Source organism: Rhineura floridana, chromosome 11, assembly GCF_030035675.1.
Source record: "Rhineura floridana isolate rRhiFlo1 chromosome 11, rRhiFlo1.hap2, whole genome shotgun sequence".
Taxonomy (NCBI): domain Eukaryota; kingdom Metazoa; phylum Chordata; class Lepidosauria; order Squamata; family Rhineuridae; genus Rhineura; species Rhineura floridana.
In genome coordinates this window covers 69447354-69469858 of record NC_084490.1, presented here as the reverse complement: position 1 = coordinate 69469858, position 22505 = coordinate 69447354, and the positions used below count along the sequence as shown (strand labels likewise).

At 42.0% G+C, this 22505-nt stretch overlaps 1 protein-coding gene across 1 annotated transcript in view; it reads right to left on the bottom strand.

Moving 5' to 3' along the window:
- The window catches only part of VWC2 (von Willebrand factor C domain containing 2), a 169589-nt gene that overhangs the window by 5508 nt on the left and 141576 nt on the right, over positions 1-22505 (bottom strand). The window lies entirely within an intron of this gene.

The window sequence follows — 22505 nt, the reverse complement described above, 5'->3', positions numbered from 1 at the left end:
CTGAGGAGGATATTGCAGTCAATTCATTTAAACAATAAAAAGTTGTTGTAGCTTCTGAACTTGCCCAAAATACTAATATTAGTTACCTAGCTTCTCTTATGTGCTGCAGCATTAGGTGAGCCTGGAATCAGTCTCCCTTTCTACCCACCTGGCAGATGAACAGCATGGACTTCATGGAAGGACATGCAAACTCCAACGAAAGACACTTACCATGGGATATTATCGTTCAGGGGTAGGGAAACTTCATGGCTTTGGGCCACCCTACAGGCCAACTCTGACAGGTGGGCAGGGCAGTCCACCTGTCAATCACATGATGTCACTATGGAGAAAGATGGCGGCATGGGAAGTACTTTGCTTTTATCTCCATTGTTTTAAATATTTTAAATGTTATATCTTTTCATCATTTGCATCCTTTGTTATTCCTTGATATTTTAAGAATTAATTTAATACTATTGGACCACAGGAGTTAACTGTTCCATCCTTCAAGGCTTTTAAGCCTTTTATTGCTTATTGCCAGAGCTCCAATCTCACAGTTGTGAGGGGGAGTTGCCTGATAAGACAGATAAGACTGGCTACCTTGGGTGAGTATTCAAGCTTTAGGAGACATTTGGAGGAGGTACTTAGTTGCCTGTAAAAGTGAACCAAGGGGAGGCAGGAGCAATTTAGCTCCTATTGCCACTAAAGACAAACTTGGGGCAATCAATGGCACCTCTTGGCTTAACATGCCTTACTTAGAGAATGATGAAATGGGTTCCTCTGGGAGGAACAGTGACCTGGATGACCAACCATGTAGGCCAAATTATTTCCAACATCAGTAGATTGAGCACATCTTTAAAGTCAATTGTCTATCTGCAGAGTGACGCGAAGACTATTTCCCTAATATGGCTTCAATCAATCTACCACGAAACAGCGAGCGTGAATCTAATATCCATGCTGTGCAAAGTAGAAAATGTTTAGAGACTAAAACATCTATGCCCTGTAATCACAAAGTGCCCTGTAATCACAAACTTGAGGATACAGACAAAAGGCAGACTTATCTGCTTGACGAACTGAAATCCCACACCTAAGGGGGAGAATCTGGGTGGAACCAACATTGTGGCCTCAATGGTGTGCCTCTGCTTTCTTTTGCTGAGGGCCAATTAATGGACATTAAATGCCTTGGTCCACCTATAAACCTCTTGGAACATTGCAGGATGGAACAATAAATTGTTGGATTTGGGTTTTATCCCTACCTGCAGTCCTTTGATATTGTTTGCCTCCAGAAGACTTGGCTCCTGGAAAAAAATTCTCTCTATTTACAAAGCTTCAGAATCTGGGAGCAACTGGCCTTGAAAACCTCTTCTCTAGGCCGAGGCAGTGGAGGTCTGGCCATCTTGAGCTCCTCAACCTTAGAAGTAAAGATCTCTGAGGTAGTTGAGTCGGTTCCCCACTTCTGCCAGGTCTCAGTCATCCGAGGATGTAAGATGTCCCCCCTTATATGTGTTAATGTTTACCTTCCCCCTCCAAACTCTAGATTAGCAGCTGGGTCTTGGAGCAAACTTGAAGCCCTCCTGGATAACCTTTTCCCCAATTATCCCTTTCATTTTCTCCTTATTTGTGGTGATTTTAATGCAAGGATGGGAAATAGCTATCCTCTGCTAGAAAAGGCCCTGGGTCTCGACCTTGGGGAAACAGTAAGTACTCCCCGATTTTCATGAGACAAGATATGTATGGACAAGCTCTTTTTTCTTTAATTTTTAAATTTCAGTTGGTTTGTTTTAATGGCACTTACTTGGATCACTCCAAGGGATACTATACTTACATCTCTGAGAAGGGAGCCAGTGTTCTTGATTATATAATAGGGTCACTTTCTATTGTTCCTTTTGTCAAGTGTATGACTATAGAAGGCAGATCTGAAAGTGACCATCTTCCACTTAGGCTCATTCTTAATTTACACAATTCATATCTTAATATGTCAACAGATTTCAAAATGCCAGGTCATTTACAGGGAGTGAGACGGCTTAAATGGTCTCTGGAAATTGACTTGCCCTTGAAAGCCCCTGGTCTATTTCCCAGACTTACCAGGATATAATTAGTGCACTCAGACCTCTAGTGACAGCCACTCTAGTAGAGAAAAACTCTAATGCTTCTCGGTCTTGGTTCAATAGAGAATGTAAAGCTAAGAAAAGGGAGTTGCGTAAATTAATAAAACAGACTATGTAGATTGGTTTTGATGAGGCTACTCTCCTCTTGCAATTACACCAGAGAGAATATAAAACAATGCTCAGACAGAAAAAATAAGGCCTTCTTTACTAATAATTGGAAGTCCTCGGGCTTTGAAGGGAATGAACCCAAATTTTGGAGCCTGATCCAGGGAGGCCTCTCCCAAAACTTTTTTGAGGCTGCCCCCCACAATCCCTCCTGAAATCTGGCTCTCCCATCTCAGTAATATATTCGGTAGCAGTACAATCTTACTTTCAGATACAATGGGGAATCCTCCTAACCTTCCAGCCTGGCCACCTGTATCTAACACTGACATAGAGGATTTGATACTGACCCTCCATTCTGGCAAGGCCCCAGGGGAAGATATGATTTCTCTTGAGGTTTTCCTTTTAGATGTTAACTAGTGGGGCCCAGTCTTAGCAACATTATTCACTTACATGAACTCAACTGGAGACATCCCGTTTGGCTGGTGCTCCAGGATTGTTGTGCCCGTCTTTAAAAGAGCACATCAGACCTTCATAATTATAGACTCATCAGACTCCTAGATGTGACCTCTAAACTATACGGCCATTATCTTTTAAACAAGTTCCTTGAATGGGACACCAGCTATTCAATCATCCATGAGGAACAAGCAGGGTTCAGAAAGGGCAGAAGCACCATAGATCAAGCATTTATCTTGCAGCATTTAATTTACAAAAATGTTGTTGTTATGTGCCTTCAAGTCGATCATGACTTATGGCGACCCTATGAATCAGCGACCTCCAAGAGCATCTGTCATGAACCACCCTGTTCATATCTTGTAAGTTCAGGTCTGTGGCTTCGTTTATGGAATCAATCCATCTCTTGTTTGGCCTTCCACTTTTTCTACTCCCTTCGGTTTTTCCCAGAATTATTGTCTTTTCTAGTGAATCATGTCTTCTCATTATGTGTCCAAAGTATGATAACCTTAGTTTCAACATTTTAGCTTCAAGTGATAGTTCTGGTTTAATTTGATCTAACACCCAATTATTTGTCTTTTTCGCAGTCCATGGTATGCGCAAAGCATACCACATTTCAAATGAGTTGATTTTTCTCTTATCCACCTTTTTCACTGTCCAACTTTCACATCCATACATAGAGATCGGGAATACCATGGTCTGAATGATCCTGACTTTGGTGTTCAGTGATACATCTTTGCATTTGAGGATCTTTTCTAGTTGTCTCACAGCTGCACTACCCAGTCCTCGCCTTCTTCTGATTTCTTGACTATTGTCTCCATTTTGGTTAATGACTGTGCCGAGGTATTGATAATCCTTGACAAGTTCAATGTCCTCATTGTCAACTGTAAAGTTACATAAATCTTCTGTTGTCATTACTTTAGTCTTCTTGATGTTCAGCTGTAGTCCTGCTTTTGTGCTTTCCTCTTTAACTTTCATCAGCATTCGTTTCAAATCATTACTGGTTTCTGCTAAGAGTATGCTATCGTCTGCATATCTTAAATTATTGATGTTTTTCCCTCCAATTTTCACACCTCCTTCATCTTGGTCCAATCCCGCTTTCCGTATGATATGTTCTGCATACAGATTAAACAAATAGGGTGATAAAATACACCCCTGTCTCACACCCTTTCCGATGGGGAACCAATCGGTTTCTCCATATTACAAAAACATTAAGGGCCCAAATAAGCCCATATTTGCTGCTTTTGTAGATTTCTCTTCTGCCTTCAGTTTAATAGACAGGGACTTTATATGGCACAAATTGGCCAAAACAAACATTGATAAAAGACTGCTCTGGCTTATTCAGTCTTCACATCAGGCCACATTGCAGGTACGACTGAGCCTCCGAGGTGCCCTGTCTCGAGCTATTCATATCAAACAGGTGGTGAAGCAAGACTGCATATTGGCACTCTTTTTATTCAATTTCTATATCAATGATATAATTCCCGGCATGGCTTCCCCTTCTTTTTTTTCACCATCAGTTGGCAATCGTAAGATCTCAGTATTGCGTTATGATATTGTGTCTGCGGAAATAAGATGGTCACCGAGCTGGTTGCAGCTCATTAATGCTGCTCTGTGCTGAATTCAGTTTACCAACTGTTTACCAACTGTTATCCTCTATCTATGAAGGTCGGTCGCCTGTTTTGAACCTGCTCTTTTTGTTATCGTTTTGTTTTATTTTACTATACTCTACTCCCTCTTATTAAGGCTATTAAGATTTATGGCCTAAGGCATGATAAGACACCCTGGTGGAAAGCCTTGCCTCTCTTCTATAAATCATGGTGCTTACAAGGAAGATGTGTCGAGACCTTGTTATTCAGTTTGAAGAGGCTTCAGAAGATTTTTATGGAGACGAGAAACAACTTAAAATCACCCAATTCTTCACTTCATTTAATGCCGAGAAGAAAGATCCTTGCCCCCACAATTGAGATGCTGTTTTAAATTTAAAGGAGCCAGTCTGCATTTCTAATCCCATTTTGTCAGTCTCCCCTCCTGGTGCTGAGCTAGACTGGTCACTAGATCTCAGAGATATCCACACGAATGTGGAGTCGTCCCCACCAGTCAACTCAAACCTTGCACAGGAGCTAGCTCAGGCTGAGCTTCCATCAAATCTGTTAAATTTGCGTTCAGGGACCCCGTTGGGGGTTTCTGTCTTGGCTACAGATACTCCTGAAGTCCTGAATCTTCAACGTTCCCAGCGTCCGTTATCTTTTTTCCATTATACGCCAGAGACAATGGAGTCGGAAAGTGACAATGTGAGACAGACCCGGCTTCAGCCTGATTACCTACGCCTAAACACTCAACTGACAATTGCTTCAAGGGAAATAGTATGTATCAAAAATTTTATCTCAGAAACTAATGACTTATTAAGGACCCTCACGGAGGAATTTTTTAAAATAGTTTCAATCATTAAGCCTGAAAATTTCGCCAATATCAGATGAAGTTCAACCCTTCCCCGTGGTAACAAATGCAAAGGTAAACAGAAATCCAAAGTGGCCCTGAATGTTAAAAAATCCAAAAAGATTAAAGGATATAAACACCCTAAAGGTAAGAAGATGGATTTTCGGAAGCTTTTTAAACTACTAGAAACATCGTTAAATTCCGGAAGGGCAAAGGAAAACTCCATTTGACCTTTTCCTCCCCAAGACTCTTCGTGTAAACCTCAAGACAATCCATCTTGCCATCCCCAAATTTTCCTTTCCATGGCCCATGAGCCAGTTGTGGAAAACTAGAGTCCTGAAGGGCGGGCTCCCATGGATGGCCTCTTTAAGGGCCCACACCACTCTGAGGATGTGAACTTTTGGTCTTTGAAATATAATCGGAACTCGATTGCTCTATTAAATCCACCCATCTCCTGCTCCAGATCCTCTAATGCTAATAAGAAAGGGCACATTTATAAAATTCTACATTCCCTGAACCTGACATTCATCAAATCAGAGGATATTGTAAAGGCGGAATTTTTGCCTAGTTTCGATACAAAACTGTCAGTCCTTCTCACCTTTAAACACCAGGTGTCGTCTAGTCTCATATTGGCTAGACGGTCCTCCTTACTTAGGCGTGGAATCCATGTGCAAAGACATTTTTTAAACCAGGCGAAACCTCACCCCCTGTGTTCCTTTCGACACCAGCCAGTTTCCTCCACAAGGGCTCTACCACTTCCAAAGGATTCCCAGTCCCCTGTGTTGGTAACCCTCGAATCTAGCCCGTCCTTGAATCTGTTGTGACTCTCTGCCCCAGTTACTGGAACTGACACCTCAAAGGAGGACATGGATCTACTACCCTCCAGATCTCTAAATGAGTCCGACTGCTTTGGACTAGTCTTACCTAATGACAGTTTTATTGTTGTGGACGAGATAAGTGTTTCCTCTGCCTCTTCGTCCCCATGTGAGCCTCAGTTACAACCCCCTGAGAGGGCTTGCACCGGTGACCTAGAGGATGAATCCTTTGTTTTTTCCTGTGAAGGGGTGGAGGAGCTGGTAAATAGTTTTCCAACATTGTCTGAAAATGCCCAATGGGATATTATAAACAATTTACAAAACCTACTTAAAATCCTCCAAGGCAAAAGTCCACCTTCCAGATTTCTGGAGGACTTTGAATTAGGTTCACCCTTTAAGGGGGTTATTTCAGACCAGCTGCCATCCTCCTCCTTCCTTCTGCAGACTGGGCCGAATGTTCATAATCCTGTGTCGCTCTGTGAGGCCCTGATTCACCAGGAGGAGCCCACCTCGATATGACGTACAGTGTCTGACATGAGATCTGCTCCTCCCCTCCTTACCGTGGCCTCTTGGAATGTGGCGGGTTGGCTTTCTAAGCTGGCGGATCATGGCTTTATGGAATTTTGTAAACGCTTTCAGATCATTTGTATTCAGGAATCTTGGATTACTTCCCCTGCCTTTCCTTCCCTCTCTGGTTACATTGCCTATTCTTCCCCTGCTATTAGCTCCACCAAGGGGGGCAGACCCCAGGGAGGTCTAGCTACGCTAGTTTCAGTGGATTGGAATCCAACGGCCTCTGAGATTGTGACGATACTGTCTAATAACCTTCTCATCATAAAAGTCTCCTGGCCTGACTCCCCTGAATTAATAGTAATCAATGTTTATGTCCCCCCAATGAGTGTAAAGTCTGGCGACGAGCGTCTCTCTATCTGGCAGGAATTAGATCAAGCAGTGTCATCCCTGTTTCATCAATTTCAAGACCCCTTAATATTATTAGCTGGCAACTTTAATGCCATGATAGGCTCTAACAATTCAGCTATTGGCAGCAAACTGGGGCTCTCCCTGGACGATCTTTCTGTTTTTCCCTGCAGGAATTCTATAGATACATCTATAAATTCTGCAGGGCTCTCATTTTTTACATTAATTTTCAAATTTCACTTTTTCATTTGTAATGGCTCCGACCTGTTCCCCGAGTCTAATGTTTACACCTTTTTGGGCCCGAGGGGCAGGAGTACAATTGATTATATGGTCCTCTCCTACAACCTTACCTCCTTTATAAATTCCTTTGAGGTCATTTCAAGACCAGAGAGTGACCATATGCCCATTTATGCTGCTTTCCCCCACCCACTTAACCTCACTCCTTGTGCCCTTATCCCTTCTGACTCCCTATTGCCTCAGGGAGATAGAGGGATTTGCTGGAGTGGCAAAGTGAGTGAGTCCATCAACTCCCTTTTAAATTCTCCTCAAATATTGGACATGAGAGACCATCTCCTGTCCTCTAAGGATCCTCTTAATCTTTACGATACCCTAGTCCGGATGTTAAAGCCTCTACTGGTTACCTCTAAACCAATCCCCCTAAAGACACGTGGGTGGTTCGATAATTGTTGCACCCGGGCAAAATGTAGGCTAAACCGGGCCATTAGGACATTAAGACAGGATGAGTCAGTAGATAATTTTAACGCTTATCTATTCCTCAGACGGTCTTATAAAAAACTTCTTAATTTTAAAAAAGCAAATTTTGTTCAACTACAATGGAGAGAATTAGGTCTAGCCTCCCGAGAGAAAAATTCTTCAAAATTCTGGGAACTGGTCACCAGGGGAATGAGGGAGGAATGTGTTATTACCGATAATCAGATAACCTCTGATCAGTGGAGTCTTCATTTCTCTGAGTTATACAACACCTTCCCACCCCTCTTCAATTTCATTCTGTATCCTTGGCTAGTCTATTAAATTGGTGCCCAGATTGGGATCCGGTCTCTCCTGAGGAGGCTGCCTGGCTTATCAGCTCACTGTCCATTAACAAAGCCCCGGGAGAGGATATGCTCCCGGCAGAGCTATTTCTATCTAACCCTGAATGGTGGGCTCCTATCCTCGCCAAACTATTTACATCTATTAATGCCCACGGACTTATTCCTAAGGGCTGGTGCTCCAGCACGGTGATCCCGCTTCATAAAAGTGGCCCCAAATCAGACCCTAACAACTTTAGGCCGATTAGTCTATTAGACATAGTGTCCAAACTTTACACAAGGTATCTCCTAGCTAAATTGGTCACCTGGGCAGACGAGAATGGTGCTATTGCCCAGGAACAAGCAGGATTTGTTAAAGGCAAATCTACAATCGACCACTGTTATGTTCTTTCCCACCTTATCCAAAAATATGCTCTCCATAACAGGAAAGAACCATTTGTCGCATTTGTGGATTTCTCCTCTGCCTTTGACCTGGTTGACAGGAGCTGCCTGTGGCAGAAACTTGGGGATACCAATATATACAGAAGGTTACTCCTGCTGCTCCAAATCCTGCATTGCGACACATCCCTTAGAGTCAGATTGGGAGCCAATGGTCTCCTCTCTGACTTGATCCCTAATTCCCGGGGGGTCCGTCAAGGTTGCCTTTTGGCCCCCTTTCTCTTCAACTTTTATATTAATAACATTGTTCATGAACTTTCTGGCCCAACGTTTTTCCCCCCGACCATAATTGCCACCAAACTCTCTGTCCTACTGTATGCCGACAATCTGGCCCTTATTTCAACAACCCAAATCAGCATGAGGAGGTTGCTATATAAATTAGGCCTTTTTTGTACTAGGGAGCACCTCTGCGTTAACCATGTTAAGATGAAAGTAGTCGTATTCGGGAGGAAAAGAACCAACCATGTTTGGAGACTTAATAATGCAGTAGTTCAACAACAACGGAGTTATTGCTACCTAGGTGTACACTTTACCTCCAACCTGTCCTGGAAACTTCACTGTGATTCTGCTAAATTGAAGGCCTCTCACTCTGTACATCAGTTATGCCGCTTCTTTTCCAGCAGGGGTGGCAAACTGATCTCCCCCACGTTGGAAATCTTTCACAGGAAAATCATTCCACAGCTCCTTTATGGGGCTGAAATTTGGGGCTATAGCAACTTTTCGCAGCTAGAAGTAGTCCAGAATGGCTTCCTCAGGTTTATCTTGGCAACCCCTTGCGGTACTCCTGCCTCCATGTTGAGGTTAGAGACTGGTTCGCATCCCTTGGAGGCTATGGTCCACAATGCTTTGGCTTCCTATTGGCTACATCTATCCAGCATAGATGACTCCCGCTTACCCAAAAAGTGCCTTCTGGAGCAAATGCAGTCATACCATCAATCTACTTGGTTCTCCCAAGCCAAACTCAAACTGTCTGCCTATGGGATTGCCATAGCTCTTCTACCTTCTTATCCCTCACCAAGGGCTAGACGTCTGCTTAAGGAAAGGATTTTACTATACGCCCAAAGATGGACCCTCCACTCGGCACTTCAATCACCTTTTTCCTTATGGTACCCTTGGTACAAGACGTTGTTTGGGGTGGAACCCTACCTTTCCTTCCTGATTCCCCCACAGTTAAGAATGGCATTCAGCTCCCTCCGTTTCCAAACTATGCCCACGGCCATGTTAGATAGCCGTTACGCTAACATTCTCCTTGACTCTAGAGTGTGCATCTGCCTATCTGGTGAACTGGAGGATGTAGCTCATTACCTCCTGAGATGCCCACTCTATGATGACCCTAGATCTAAATTTATCTTCCCTCTAATTTGCCCATTGTTAGATAGACCTGTCCCAGAACAGATAGCCACACTCTTGGTGGGCATGGACAAACATGTCACAACACGTGTTGCCAATTTTGCCCTTGCAGCCAAGATCAGGTCTACATTTGTTAAACAATCAATGCAGGCTTGTAACTGTTAATTATAGGGCTATGTGGAGCAGGTTCCTATGATCATGCTCATTCCTATGTAGACCTTCACCTTCTATACATATAATAGCCCTCCTGTCCTGACGGTAGACCATATTGTCCTCACCCAGCTTTGATTTTCAAGTATGTATTACTCTTACGGCCGACGGCAGATTTTATTACTTTTTACCCAGCTCTTCCACAAATTTTATATATTTATGTATTTTATGTATTTTAATCCTAGCTCTTGTGGCGGCTATCTAGCTTTAAGCAATAAAATATATGTATGTAGTATTGCTTTATGCTGACGATCTAGTCCTATTATCTCTAAATAAAATCAATCTCAAAAGGATGTTAGCTAACTTTGGGAAGATTTGTAAAGAGGAGAAACTAACAGTTAATTACTCAAAAACTAAGATCATGGTTTTTGGCAAAAGGACCCCAAATTCCAGCTGGGTTCTAGATGGGCACCAACTAGAAGAGGTTCACTCATGCAAATATTTGGGCTTGTGCGTCAGTGAGAAATTGTCATGGAAACATCATTTAGACATGATTAAACTTTCATGTGCCAGATTGACTGGCCAAATTAGAAAGTTTTTCTATACCAGAGGTGGCCAACTAATTAATCCTGTGCTCAAGGTTTTTGTTGCTAAAATCATAGCCCAAATGCTCTATGATGCAGAATTTTGGGGAGAATCAGCCAAACACGAGACAGAAGTTTTGCAAAATAAGTTTATGAGGCAGATACTGGGGCTTCCCCCGGGGCTCCATCAGCCCACCTTATAGCAGACCTTGGGTTTACCTTCAATTTCAGCAAGAATTGATTTATCCTACCTTAGATACTGGTGTAGATTAAACAGGATGGATGATCAGTCCCTCATCAAGCTCTGTTGGTTTAAGCGACTCAGGAATGGGGGATGGGCCCACCAGTGCCAAGGAAAGCTAGAGATTTACAACCTCTCCATGGAAAACTATTTAAGCCTTAGCCCACTCACACTAAGGAATTGGATCTTTGACCATGATGCAAGCCAAGACAGGGCAACATTAGTTGCCGCGTCTTTTTATTTCTGGTACCCCCAACTTAAGGTCAATCATGCAAGATCCAATTAGTTTGAAGTTTTGACCTGTGCACAACTTCATAGGGCATTCATGGAACTTAGGTTCCAAGTGAAGCCCTCTGCATATCTTGAGGGGAGATACCTGGGAATCCCAACTAATGAACGGAAATGCATTTATGGGTGTGACCAGATAGAAGACATAATTCATTACCTGTTGTATTGTCCCATGTATGAAGATCCCAGAAGGAAATTCTTGGCATATTATATTCAGCTATACTCGGACAGATCATCCCAAGAGTTGGTAGTGGAACTTTTAGAACACAATTTTAAACAAGTAACAATCCCAGTTGCCAATTTTGCCATGGCTGCCAAGAAGCTGCTGGCTAGCCACATTAATAACTATGAAGTAAAATCAGTTTTTAAACTGGGTATAACTAGCTCTGTTGATGTTTTGTTTGTACTTGGATGTTTTATTTTATTTTAAAATTTTATCTTTGTATTTTGCAAAGGCCTATGGCTATATGCAATAAAGTTCATCATCATCATGATGTCAACTATGACTTATCACTGACAGCTGTGTTGCCCACCCATCAAAATCCCTTGCACTTGCAAAGCCCTCTGCTCTGATCCCTTCAACCTTCAAATTGGATCAGTGTGGGGTGAACTTTCAAAAAAAAAAAGACCTTGGTCTGCTTCCTTTTGCAGGCATGCAGGGAAAGCAAGCAGACCCTTTTTTTCTTCAGTGCTGTGCGACAGAGCAGACCCTGCCAGAGCTGATGCGTGCAGGCATTGGCTCTGACAAGGATTATTCTGTTGCTCAGCAATGAAGAAACAGACACTTGTTTTGCAGTGATCTTTGAAGCGGTTTTCCTCCTCATAAAGATTGCTGGAGCTATCTTTAAGAGGGATGAGAGACTGCTTCAAAGAATACTGCAAAACACTTTAAAACAGTCCCCATACTCCCATCTGAGCACAGGAACATGGAGACTATGTTAAAGCAAGCACTCTTTGAAGCAGCCCCCCCCCCAGATCATTCCAGCAATATTTAAAGGTGGGGGAGACTGCTTTGAAGACTGCTGCTAAACAAGTGTCTGTTTCTTCATCACTGTGCAATGGAGCAGTCTCTGGCAGAGCCCAGACATTATCTCTGCAAGGGACTACTCTATCGCACAGTGATGGCAAGGGGGCATGTCTGCTTGCTCTTGCTGCACTTGCAGCAAAAGCTGATTGGTTGTGGGGGGGAAGGCCCGTCCTGCACAGATTCTTTTTGGAAGTGACTCAGCTGATGGGAGGGTGGGGTGTTTTGGCAAAAATGGCTTAGGGGGCTACGACTGTCCCTGAGGCCAGAAGGTCTCTAGCCCTGTTATATATCTTTGCTTATGAAATTGACACAGTAGCCTAAATTGCATCAGGATGATTGCAGAGGGGAACAGAGGTCAGACAGGTCAATCTTGATTGCCCATTTAGGAAGAAAGGGGAAGGATGGCAGGAAGGAACACTGAGAGCTTGGGATGCAAGAAATGGATTAATGTTGGGAATGCAAAAGGTTTCTTTATACTATAGTTGCCATATTATAGAAACTCATATTTAGACAGCTCTGTATTTTGAATTTTTCAGGTCTGCTTGCACAGAAGTAGTTCATGTTTTTCTTGTTGTGAAAAGTATCTTCTTCCTTTACTGGGGGTTTCATGGGTGGGTGTGGCAGCCCTGCCTCATTTAGAAAAATGGGAATAACCATGCAATATTTGTATTTTGATGTGAACATATACTGTTCAGAGGCTGCAATGGGTATTGGTGGAATAAAAAAATTGTACATTGGTCTAAAATTGTACATTAACCTTCTATGCTAGATGATGCTACTACCAACCACCCAATCAAGGGGAAGATGAGGATGAAACCTTTGAAAAGCAAACTGCCAATGTTTTGAGGAGGCATAATGTAGTAGTAATGGGAGATTTCAATTACCCCTATATCTGTTGGGAGACAAATTCCACCAAGTATGGCCCCTCCAAGAAATTCCTGAGACAACTTGGAGACAACTTTATCCTACAAAAAATGGAAGAAGCAAGTACAGGATCAGCTATCCTCGATTTGATTCTAAGCAACAGAGATGACTTGATGTATGAAGTGGAAGTCAGGGGAGCTCTTTACCATGCTTTACTTGAGTTCTTTATTCTAAAGGAAGAAAAGCTGAGAAAAGCCATACACATACCCTGGACTTCAGGAAAGTGAATTTTAATAAATTCAGAACAATGGTAAGTAGAGTTCAGTGGCAAGCAACCCTAATGAGAAAAGGAGTCTGAGATAGGTGGGAGTTAATCAAAAAGCAAATTCTAAAACCACAATGGCAAACAATTCCATCAAGGAAAAAAAAGAGGAAGACAGCAGAAGTATGTGGCTTCACAGAAAGCTTAGAGATGACCTGAAAACAAAAAAGGACATATACAGGAAGTGGAAGGAAGGCCAGACCACTAAGAAAGGGGTAGCACGGAACTGCAGGGATGGCATCAGGAAGGCTAAAGCTGAGAATGAGCTGAGGTTAGTGAGAGATGCCAAAAGCAACAAAAAAAACCTTTCTTCATGTACATCCATAGTAAACGGTAGAGAAAAGAGATGGTGGGTCAGCTACTAAATGAGGATGGCAAAATGATAACAGATGACGAAGAAAAGGCAGAAGTGCTCAATTCCTACTTTGGCTCAGTCTTCTCCAAAAAGAGGGTCTATGAACCTCCTGGGACATGTGAAGTTGAAGGGACAGGATTGCAGCTTGAAACTGACAGACAAATGGTCAAGGAATACCTAATCACTTCAAATGAGTTCAGATCTCCAGGGCCCGACCAACTGCATCCTAGAGTATTGAAGGAACTGGCTGAAGAACTCTTGGAATCACTGTCTATTATTTTTGCAAAATCATGGAGAATGGTGAAGTGCCAGAGGACTGGAGGAGAGCTAATGTCCCTATCTCCAAAAAGGTCAAAAAGGAGGAACCGGGGAACTACAGACCAGTCAGCCTAACATCAATCCCTGGGAAAATTCTGGAGCAGATTATAAAGTGGCCAGTCTGTAAGTACCTTGAAAACAATGCAGTGATTACTAGAAGCCAACATGGATTTATCAAGAGAAAATCCTGCCAGGTAACCTCCCTTGTAGACTGTGGGAATGTTGTGGACATAACGTCTCATGACTTCAGAAAAGCTTTTGACAAAATGCCCCATGATATTCTGATTAGCAAGATAGCTAAATGTGGGCTGGATGGAACAACTATCAGTGGATCCACAGTTGGCTACAGAATCATACTCAAAGTATGCTTATCAATGGTTCCTTCTCAAACTGGGCGGAAGTAACGAGTGGGGTATCACAGGGCTTGGTCCTGGGCTCAGTGCTCTTCAACATTTTTATTAACGTCTTGGATGAGGAGGTACAGAGCATGCTTAGCAAATTTTCGGATGATACAAAATTGGGGGCACAGCTAATACCATGGAAGACAGAAACAAAATTCAAAGGAATCTTGATAGGTTGGAGCATTGGGCTGAAAACAACTGAATGAAATTCAGCAGGGATAAATGCAAAGTTCTACGCTCAGCAGTATGACATGTGAGAAGGGTCTTGGAATTGTTGTTGATCACAAGCTGAATATGGGCCAACAGTGTGATGTGGCTGCAAAAAAGGCAAATGCTATATTAGGCTGCATTAACAGAAGTATAATTTCCAAATCACGTGAAGTATTAATTCCCCTCTATTCAGCACTGGTTAGGCCTCATCTTGAGTACTGTGTTCAGTTCTGGTCTCTGCACTTCAAGAAGTGGATTCAGAGGAGGGCAACAATGTCTCTTGCTTTGGTTTGCAGATCAGTGCATGCAAAGAGTCTGAGTAAATAATCTATAACTGATCAAGCTTCCATTTGTTCTTATCAAACTGGGTGGAAGTAACGAGCAGGCTACCATAGGGCTCAGTCCCAGCCCCTGTGCTCATCAAGATTTTTATTAATGACTTGGATTGGGACAGCCATTCTCAACTAGTGGGCCACCACATGTTGTTGGACCACAATTCCCATCTTTCCTGACCATTGGCAATGCTGGCTAATGCTGATGGGAGATGTGGTCCAACATCTGGTGGCCCACTAGTTGGGAAAGGCTGGATTAGGAGGTGCAGGGAATGCTTCTCAAATTCACTAATAGGCAAAAAAACTTGCAGTTTAAGAAAGTACCTATAGCCCACAGATATTTCTATTAAACTTTAAAAAGCAGGGAAATTGGACAGCTCTAGTGAATGCACCAGGGAGCAGGAGACCTGACTTCCTCTCTGAGATATTGGACTGCCCTACAAATTTGTCAAAATGTAAACACAATTTGGGTTGGTCTTTCAGAGTCCAATCCACTTCCTGTGTAGCTTGGAAGAATTTGGTAACATGTGCCTCTGAGCATATGGTGAGTGGGGGCAGCACCTGCCATCTCCAAAGATGGAGAATTGCATTTTTGTATGTTTCTTGGTGATATTCTTACTTTGCTTCTTTTCTGTGTTACCACTGTTGATACAGAGAATCTAACCTACAAAATTATATTTCTCTCATTATTCATCCCAGAAATCTGTGTCAAATTTATTTTTTATTAATTTCCAAGCCTTTTTATTGGTCAGTGTCATATGATGGTGAAGACAGCCTTTTGTGTTTCAAACTGGAGGTTATGTTCTATTTCGGGTGCATTAACAGTTGAATCTGAAACTGCAGTTTGATGTAAAATCAGACGGATTACAATATGTTGCTATACTTAAGCAATGACTCTAGCTTTTGGAAAAAACAAACTTGGCCTGCCCAAGATGCATGTTTTCAGCCTGCTATGCTTAAACTACTCCACTTAAGGAAAAGTGGACATCGTCAATTAGAAACATAGAACACACCTAGAATTTTGCTAGAATATATTTCACCTCCCACTGTTTTATCTTATGCAAACTGAGTCGCTCCTCATGCCCATTGGAAAATATTTTGCAGAATAGTCAGTGCCATTATTCCACAATTGTTTTTGGAGCTTTTTTTAGTGTTGCAAAGTGTTGCTGTACTTCACATATTCATAGAAATAGAAGCAAAAGAAAGTGGTTTACTATAGGAATCTTCACTAAAATTGCAAAATAAATCAAATAGATTTAAGGTGACTATTTGAACTCTATCAACTGTTTTAATATTGTTGCTTCCTCCCTGCTAAAACAAGATCAGCACAGCATATGTTTTGTTTCTGTTATTTGGGCTGATTGCAGGAGTTGCCACCACTCACCATATGCTCAGAGGCACATGTTACCAAATTCTTCCAAGCTACACAGCAAATGAAAAACCAACCCAAATTGTGTTTGTATTTTGACAAATTTGTAGGGCAGTCCAATATCTCAGAGAGGAGGTCAGGTCTCCTACTCCCCTGGTGCATTCACTATAGCTGCCCAATTTCCCTGCTTTTTAAAGTTTGATAGAAATATCTGTGGGCTATAGGTATGTTCTTAAACTGCAAGGGTTTTTGCCTATTAGTGAATTTCTATGCTTTTTAACCTGGGAGGTAAGAAAGGGGATCCTATGCAAGTTTGCTGAGAATGGATTGATCATTTGCATGCTTACGGAGTTCAGTGGGATTTACTCCCGTGCAATCATGCTTAGGATAGGTAAAACTGACAATGGGGAGGGAGGCCTGGAGTGTGCAGTGGAAAAGGAAGAAGGAAGAGGGGAGGAGATGAAGAAGGGAGAGAGGGGAAGGAGGAGAAAGGATTATTTGCATGCTTATTGACTTCAGTGCATGCGATCATGCTTAGGATAGGTACTGTCCATGGGGGGAGGAGGGGGAGGACAGAGGGGAGGGGAAGGAGGGGATTGCAGGGGTATGGGGAGGGGAAGGGAGGGTGAAGGAAGAAGGAGGGGAGGGATAGGAGGGAGGAAGAGGGGAGGACAGGTTTGATAATTTGCATGCTTTTTGAGTTCAGTGCAATTTACTCCTGTGTAATCATGCTTGAAATGGAAATGGACTCCCTTCAAGTTGATTCTGACTTATGGCGACCCTGTGAATAGGGTTTTCATGATAAGCAGTATTCAGAGATGGTTTTACCATTGCCTTCCTCTGGGGCTGAGGGGCAGTGACTGGCCCAAGGTCACCCAGTGCACTTTATGGCTGTATGGGGATTCAAATCTTGGTCTCCCAGGTCATAGTCAAACACTGTAACCACTACACCACAGTGGCTCTCGGCAATCATGCTTAGGATAGGTGAAACTGACCTGGGGGAGAGGCAGGGAGGGGGAGGGAGAGGGAGGGAGGGGAGGAGATTGGATGGATGTGGACTGGGCAGAGGGGAAGCCCCTTTCCTTTACAAAAGGAAAACATTGTGAACAGTATCATTCTTTTTCAGGGTTTCTTGCACCTTTTAATTCTACAGCAGGCACATGTAGCCTCCCACCCAAATTTAAACCAAAGCTGTCCCTGGCTACATCCACACCAGACCTTTATTCCACTTTAAACAGTCATGGCTTCTCCCAAAGAATCCTGGGAAGTGTAGCTTGTGAAGGGTGCTGACAGTTGCTACCAGGCACCCTGTTCACCTCACAGAGCTTCAATCAGAGCGGCTGACTGTTAAACCACTCTGACCACTGGAGCTCTGTCAGGGGAATAAGAGTCCCCTCTCAGCACCCTTCACAAACTAACTTCCCAGGATTCTTTGAGGAATGCCATGGCTGTCTAAAGTGAAATCAAGGTCTGGTATGGGTGTGGCCCTGATTAGGCAAGGCAAGCAGCTGTGAGTCTGGCTTTTAGAACACTGACAGTTTGTTCTTACTGAGCAATGCTTACTGAGTTCAATGCTAAATTTCTTAAATTAATTAAAAATCACCCAGCCTTTTTTTTTTACTTATAAACTGTAGAAGATGAAGGTCAGAGTATGGGGCAAGGTCAGTAATAAGATTACAAGTACTCTGTGAATATGGCTGCTTTTAATTTCAATGGATTGTGAGAACTCTGACAGAAAAAAGTCCTAAAGGTGTCTGGTGTTTTTTCTCTTTTACACTTTGAACTCTCAATTCTCTCTGACTGTTTTGTGTATGTAAAGGTTTCCGGGTTTTTTCTCATTCAAATTTTTTTGTAGGTTTATTAATATTTTTTCATTACAGTTTATTATTGATATACTGTCCTCACATGAAGATAACTAGTGAACTACGAGATTGACTACTTATACAATTTGCATTTTCTTCTGTGAAAGTAATTATGTTCTGTTATTAAGACCATGTTGTTCTTCAAATATTCTTTAAATAGTTTTACTTCCTATTGTTTTACATGTGGGTGGTTATTGTCATATTCCCAACAGATATTTATGGGGAACTCAAGGCTGGCTGCTAACATTTGAGTATCTTGAATATCTGATGAAGTACTGAAATAGTTCCATTTTCAGGAGTAACTGTCATCTTCTACTCATCCTCTATTCATGTGTTATTTGTTTCTGCCATTATCACTTCAGCTGTATATAATATGGTTTTGTATTGTTTATTTTTTTACTCTGTGTTATTTGTTTTTGTTATTCTCATTATTTCAGTAGTAAATTGTATTTTAACTGCACATTCAGTGTAGTGACTTTCCTTGGTTATTCATGTTTTGTGTATTGCCATGAAAATTTAGAGCAGCCTTTCCCAACCAGTGTGCCTCCAGTTGTTGTTGGACCACAACTCCCATCAGCCTCAGCCAGCATTGCCAATGGTCAGGAAAGATGGGAATTGTGGTCCAACAATATCTGGAGGCACACTGGTTGGGAAAGGCTGATTTAGAGAGTTGTTAATTGTTTATGAGTTCAGGACTATAAGTTTTGTAAGGTTTTGTTTTGAAATGAGCTTATGGGAAGCATCAGAATGGCATGGGGGTATTTTCAATTTAACATTTTGGAATGTGAAAAATCCATGCTGACTCTCGTGGCTGTATAATTTACAGATGATACAAAGTTAGAAGGGATAGAAGACACAAACAAAATTCAAATGGATCTAGATAAGCTGAAGCATTGGGCTCAAAACAACAGAATGAAATTGAACAAGGATAAGTGCAAAGTTCTACACACAGGAAAAGAATCCAAATACACAGTAATAAGATGGGCGATACTTGGCTCAGCAATACTACATGCAAGAAGGATCTTGGGATTATTGTTGATCACAAGCTGAATATGAGTGAACAGTATGATGTTGCTGCAAAAAAGGCAAATGGTATTTTAGGCTGCATTAAGTATAGTTTCCAAATTGCCTAAAGTATTGATTCCCCTCTTTCAGCACTAGTTAGGCTCCATCTTGAGTACTGCGTCCAGTTCTGGATACCACACTTTAAGAAGGATGCAGACAAACTGGAACAGGTTCAGAGGAGGGCAACAAGGATGACTAGGGGACCAGAAACAAAGTCCTATGACCAGAGACTGAAAGAACTGGGCGTGCTTATCCTTGAGAAGAGAAGACTGTGGGGAGATATGGTACCACTGTTCAAGCACTTGAAAGGTTGTCACATAGGGGAGGGCCAGGATCTCTTCTCAATCATCCCAGAGTGCAAGACATGGAATAATGGGCTCAAGTTGCAGAAGCCAGATTTTGATTGAACATTAGGAAAAATGTCCTAATCGTTAGAACTGTACAATAATGGAATCAATTACCGAGGGAGGTTGTGGGCTCTCCAACACTGGAGGCATTCAAGAGGCAGCCAGAGAGGCACCTGTCGGGTATGATTTAATTTGGATTTCTGCAGACTTTATGGTCTTATAAGCCCCTTCCAACTCTATGGTTCAATGACTCCATGAGGGAGAGAGAAAGAGGAATGACCCTGAGCTCTCCTGCAAGTTTGCAAGCTAAGACTGAGAAACAAACACAAACTGGGGGACAAAATATAAGAGGAAAACAACAGAATGAAAACAAAGGGTTGTATTCAACTAAGTCCTACTCAGAGCAGACCCACTGAACCTATGTTAGTCATGTCTATTAACCTCAATGGGTCTACTCTGCATAGGATGAGCACCATAATCCCCAAAAATAAGGATGGGTGAATCTGTCAATTTTGGTTTCAGAAATTGTAAATGTTCCAGAAAATGTAAATTTATTTATTTATTTGTTTGTTTGTTTGTTTGTTTATTATTTGATTTATATCCTGCCCTACTTCCCAGTAGGGAGATTTGCATTTAAATACCTAAATATCTAGATTTGCATTTAAATACCAACTGAATTGGATGTCTCCCCAAACCCTAACCAAGACTGTCACAAGCTGTGTTTTGTGACTGGGGTACTACTGGACCATAAGACCACTGTGATCAACAATTTAAACAACCAGACATTAGAAAGTAATCCTTATGGACATCATAGGAAGAGATTACTAGAGTAATCTTGGGTTACATCTTCAGAATTAGCCTTCAAAAAATTCAGATATATGCAACAGGATGCACAGATGAACACGCAAGCCAACAAAATCACATATGCAATGTCCTATTAGAAAAGGCCCTGAGTGTATCAAATCTGGTACCCTAATGTACAATTTGGGACTCTTAGGGCCGGCACCAGCAGATTGCCAGGTTGGACACTTGTCAAGGTCCCCTGGTGTTGGGTGGGTGTAGCTCCTGCTCCATGATCTGTGCTAGCATCAGGACGGAGAGCATACGCCCCATGACCCGATGCTGACATGGATCATGGAGCGGCAGACACTGCGCAACTTCCTGCAGCACCACAACAGCATGCACATATTTGCCATTACCCAAGATGGCAGTGGGGGTGTCAACACCCCCCACCATCTTGGGTGATGGCAGGCGAGCATGCACAGCATGCTAATCCATAATGTGGCTGGGATTATTTAAGACCCAGACCTGTAGTCTGCTGCTGACCCTGAATGTTGTATTGAATAAAATTGCTGATGGGGGAAAAAAACTGAGAAAATAGCCTTCTTATCACAAAGGAAAAACTGGCTAATGTAATCTTCCAAATCATCTACTAGAGATGGCAAGTTTAGGAATTCTGCATTTTCAAATTATAATATCAGTGAGGATGGGGACAATAAAAAAACAAACACCTGAAGGGGTTTTTACTTTCAGGTGACAGAGTGACACTGCAAGTATACCCTGAACAAAGAAAAATGCCATTGGAGGAACTCGTTTTAAAGAGATTTTGGCAGCAGCAACCCTCAACATAAGAACAGGAAGTTTGGCTCCCTGCTGCTACTTCCTAAAGTATTAAGCTCCTGGAATTATTAACAGAAGCATTCAAACTAGTATTTATATTTACAGTAAATGGATTATTGTCAACCTCTGTTTCTTAAAATATTTGCACATAATAACTTTCTACTTTGTAAGATTATTTCATTATGTCATTTCCAGCAATTCTTTAAAAAATAATAATCTATGGAATACAGTTAAAGAATGTTAACCATGATTACTACTTCAGATTGCTAATTAGGTGTAAACAATTCATAACATGTACTTTAAGTGTTTTCTTCCAGGCAGTGGTCTCAGCTAGATGAGGGTCTAGCCCAAATGGTGTATGTGTGCATATCTGCCCATGCTAGGCACAAGTTCTAGCAAGGGAAACAAGGCAAAAGCCAAGCAAGTCCAAATTCAGGTTTGAACAAGGCAACATCAACCAAGACAAGACTTAGGTTTGAATAAAGCAAAGTCAAGCAAAGCAGAGAGCATATGTACTAGAGAGTCATGGAAGCAGTGACAAACAAATCCAAACTTTGCCTTAAATAGAGTTGACGTTCCATCTGGGTGACTAGCTTCATCTCCAGTGACTGAAATCTTTTCAGGAGCCTAGCCTGCTTCAGTAACTGTTGACTCTCATGATTCACAGAAGACGTTCTCAGAGTCTTTGGATGGAAATGTGGTCTCAAGCTGGAAAAGTGCTCACATTATGGGTTCCTCTTACACTAGATCTTTTGGAGATGTGGGGAAGTCTGAGGCCAGTTCTGTGGGTAAACCCCTCTCCCACTTCAATACTTCCTCCAAATTCAGAGCCTCCTCCAAAGATGGGGATCCTGGAGTTAGTGAAGCAACCCTTTGTTTCACAGAAGTCAGGAGGACTTCCTATAACAGAAAGGTACATGTCTTTTAAATTAAAGCAGCTAACTCCTACGTATATGCATTTATTAATAGGATTTAGATTATGGCAGATGTTGCTGGTCTCTTCATGTCCTTTATCTCTCTTCTTCTTGCAGCACTGCCAATGATTACAAATAAAAATCAGAGGACTGTTAAAAAAATTGGGCACTCAAATTACATAGGAAGAAATAGCCAACACGTAGACAGCTAAATATACATGAGTTCACACACCTTATCTGTAAGACAAAAACACATTGATCTGCAAAACCAGTAGCTTGAAATCAGAGAATGCAGCACTGCAAAGAACTTTCCATTCCAGAGTTCTCTCAATGATGTTCCTCTGAAAGGTACTGAACTATTCCAGGATTGCTTTGAAGTAAGCTATTTAGGGTTTCCAGGCCCTCTCAGCAGACATACGTTAATGATGCATACTACATTAACAAACAGAGATTCAACAATAATTTAATGTAAGTGTATGTATCTCAATATACAGAATATTAAACCTAATTACTGTTATAGGATTGGGGGGTTGGTATGGATGATGTCTTTGAGTTTTCTTTCCATTCTCTGATTTGGAATTTGTACAG